Source organism: Triticum urartu, chromosome 7 (assembly GCF_003073215.2).
Source record: "Triticum urartu cultivar G1812 chromosome 7, Tu2.1, whole genome shotgun sequence".
NCBI classification, from domain to species: Eukaryota; Viridiplantae; Streptophyta; class Magnoliopsida; order Poales; family Poaceae; genus Triticum; species Triticum urartu.
In genome coordinates this window covers 154,901,591-154,905,539 of record NC_053028.1, presented here as the reverse complement: position 1 = coordinate 154,905,539, position 3,949 = coordinate 154,901,591, and the positions used below count along the sequence as shown (strand labels likewise).

The 3,949-nt window shown below is 36.6% G+C and overlaps 1 long non-coding RNA gene across 1 annotated transcript; it reads right to left on the bottom strand.

The window, feature by feature from the left end:
- Positions 1-425: 425 nt before the first annotated feature.
- LOC125525947 lies at positions 426-3,734 on the bottom strand. The gene is made up of 3 exons (XR_007291478.1): positions 3,595-3,734; positions 3,302-3,492; positions 426-491 (listed from the first exon to the last, which is right to left on the bottom strand). It is a non-coding gene; the product is annotated as an uncharacterized LOC125525947 (long non-coding RNA).
- Positions 3,735-3,949: the final 215 nt, after the last annotated feature.

Genomic DNA, 3,949 nt, shown 5'->3' with positions numbered 1-3,949 from the left:
CTTATGCGGCACGGACGACTAATTGCCCCCTTCAACTCGTGAAGGGCAGCCAATCGCTCCTTCAATCCTTGATTCAGCTGTCGCCCGCACCAGTATTCAGATGATAAGTTTCACCCAGAGTAGAAGAGGATAGAGAGGGTCAACAAGGGCCAACCGGCCTAGCTCAGCATTAAGTTTCAACTGTCAATGACTCGGAGGTCATTCAACAAGGCACCTAGAGGGTGATAAGCATGGCTAAGCATTTCTACTCTACCGGAATTATATACTTCTACTCAGGTGTCAAGTAAATAGACGACAAGCGGATCAGGGTGATGTGTCAATCGACACGCTTGCTACGAGAATTAAAATAGCATGCACATAGCAACAATAAAACTCAATGCAATTTTGTAAACCATAGGATAAGTATGATCAAATAAGGAGGCATGCCTTCGTTGTTGAGTCCTTCTTCAGTAACCTGTTCTGTCCATGTCCAACATCGATATCGTCACTCCCTACTCGTCAAAACGACAGCAAAAGACAAACAATAAATACCAAAGCAAAAGTAAATCCAAATAACATCCAAAACAATTTAAAATTGGATGGACAACAAGATATTGATCAAGATGGAGACTTTGAAATGAGGTTGATTAGGATGTAAGAGAAAGGATTCATTGAAGTGACATGGTTGAGGTTGACACAGCTAAGAATTACTTGGCGATCAAGACTAACGTTCCAATACGAATATGCAATTAAACACTAGTAGTGCCCACTACACATCTCGACAAACTATATAGGAAACTACTATCTAACAAACACAATGGCATCAACACACATGAAAAGGAACCATCCTATGCATTTAACCACACAATTACAACATGACATGATGAAGGTAAAAGTCAAATAAATATTTAGACAGAACCTAAATATTTATAATGGTCAATAGCAGACAAACATATGCATCCACTATATAATAATTCCAAACGAACAAACATTACAAACCATACTAGTTAAGCAATCAAACATCATTCAACAACATGAGTTGAAATGATCTAGGTCTAGCCCCCCAAAAAAACCATTAAAATGGAATAGGGTCAACTCCATTATATCAAACCAATTCATTTGTCAAACAATTAACAAGAAACTATACAACACATGGAACAAATGGATGCACAACTATCCTAGGCATGATATGATTAAGAGTAACAATCAACCAAGAATAAATATTTGGATGAATCCAAATACTTATAATGGTTAACAACAATCAAAGACTAAACATAAATCATAAAAACTATTAGCAATAATTTATATAAAAGAAGACAAACCAATACTAATTAAGGTAGAAACTAATTTAACAACTTAATAATAACACACATCTCACATAATACATGTGAGTATAGATTCACTAGATGTCTAAGCAAATAACACAAGCATGACACATACGAGTGATCATGATAAGATATTAAACTAGAATATGGTCTTACTACTAAAGAACAACTAATACTTAAGTAACCATTAGAAATAAGATTTCCACTTCATGCTTACATAACAGATCAAACTATGCACACTAAGCATATGAGGAAGATACAACTCACTAACATGAAAGGTAAACTGTCTTATGCATGTGCTAAACTATCGCAACAAGACCCAACACTACTGAGGCTACCATAAGGCCAAAGTGATCATCCATAAGAACGCACAAGAGACTAAGTACTCAATTATAGCACATAGACAAAACAAGACATGAAAGATCATTTGCATGAGTGACAACTGACATATAACAATGCAACAACTAGATAAAGTATATATGAAGAAGTCTAGGCATACAACAATGTAATAGTGAGGTAGACTAGATATAATGCTAAGCATGGATGATCATGACACAAGATGCCAAACTATGCTACCAGTAGAATACAACTTAATAACTATGACATAACTTAGTTGATATCAACTAACATGACTATCAAGAATGGCATTAGCACACAACACTATCATGTTAATTGTGACTTATAAGAAAAAGGGAAAAGCATACTAAGCAAGTACACATCTAGGTCATGGCATCAATCACATCAAGCGATGTGCTATACTAGCATGAATAACATGAAGACATGTATTTCTATCTAATACAACCTAGACTTTCTAATACATAAATGGACAACCTAGGCATCATACAACACACGGGTCGTTACACACATTTATGCAATCTATTTAACAATCCCAACAACATGGCATAACAAGCAAAAATATTTAAACATATATCTTAGACAAAGCATGATTTAAAACCAACATGTGACATGGATGAAAAATGAATATGTAAACCATATCTATGATTTCGCCATGCTAAATAATATTAAATAGTCAAGACATGAGGTGTTTCATGACTAGATGGATAAGTAAATGAACACCTAGAACAAATCTAAAGAATTATAAGCACGATGAATATTCACCACAATAATGTACACGTTCTCCGTGAAACAATAAAGAATACCAATCATTACTAAAATAATAATAATAAGATTACACTAACAATGATCAAATCTAATTAAAATAATAACAGCAAACAAGCATGTAAGAACATTAATAATCTATTACAACAATCCACTCCTACACATGGTAAGAATTTGTAAAGACTTGTACAGAGACATGTCATAGGACTACACACACACCAAAGAAAAATGTCACATGGGACAACCAGTTCAACAATTATCAAATAACTATAATCGGTAAATAAATCAAGCAAGTGACATGACACATCAAAATTACGAGGCGAATAGATACCATGCACTCCTAAGCATACCAAGAACATAAGGAAATAACAATATATTAACAGAAGTTCACTGATGAATCCTACACATAACCATGCAACACTATTTTAAAACTATTGTTTTAATCAACAAGAGCGGCTAGATAAAATCTATATTAAATCTCGATTGACTAAACAAGTAATCTAGTAAATCAATTGGAACTCCTACGATTAAGAAATATTTAGGAGCGACTCCTAGGTATAAGTCACACAAGTGAAAATTCGAAAGTGAAAGAAACATGCACGTAGTGTAATTCCCATTTTACTAGAATAATGTCTAACAAGATATATACACAAAATCAAAAACCACAAACGTGTTCCTCTAACCACTTAACATGTTTCATCCATTGGGATCAAGATCAAATGATAAACAAAAACGATGGAAATATGCCTATAATGTTTGGTTCATGCGACGGATAGCATCGGCGCGCCCAACAACAAAAATAGAAGGAACTAAGATGTATAGGAGATAACACGAGTGATGTTTGGAAGGTGTGCAATAGGAATTGGAAAGTGGTTTACCGAGTTCGACGGAACGGTGCGGTGAACTTGACGAACAGTGTATACGTACTTGCAAAATTCTCCGCGTATGCTCGACGGAACACGTTGTTTCTTCTCTGAATGGAGTTGCGGCATGGAGCAGAATATTTTGGCGCAAGGACTCGAACATGGATCGCCTAAATCACCGGGATAGAGCACCGGCGTCCATGGAGCTGATGTAGTTCAAGGAGAGTTCTTCAAAGAATTAGGAACAGATAGGGAGGGGTTGCTAGGAGATTGGAAGAGGAGGTGGAGGCGCACATGTAGATACTCACAAATCTGGAAACGGTGAAGAACTAAACGATTTAGAGGAGGGGATGTTTCTCCTCTAGGTTTCCTGTTTCTTTAGTTTGTCTGCCTGTAGGTGTGCGTGGGTGGAGAAAGAGATGAAGCGCTTGAGGCACGGCTTTGGGAGATGAAGTGGAGAGAAATAGGCACAAGAAGGAGTCAAAGAGATGGAATTAAAGGAGAAGGGCAGGAGGCAGCATTCATACGTGGACGTTTCACTTCCTGTGACGTGAGAACGTACACATAAAGGATAGAGGAGGGATTTCCAACATGGCTGTACGTTTTCTCTTCTGTGCACCTTTTCTTTTCTCTTCTCTGTACTTATGTGCACGTGCACGTGTA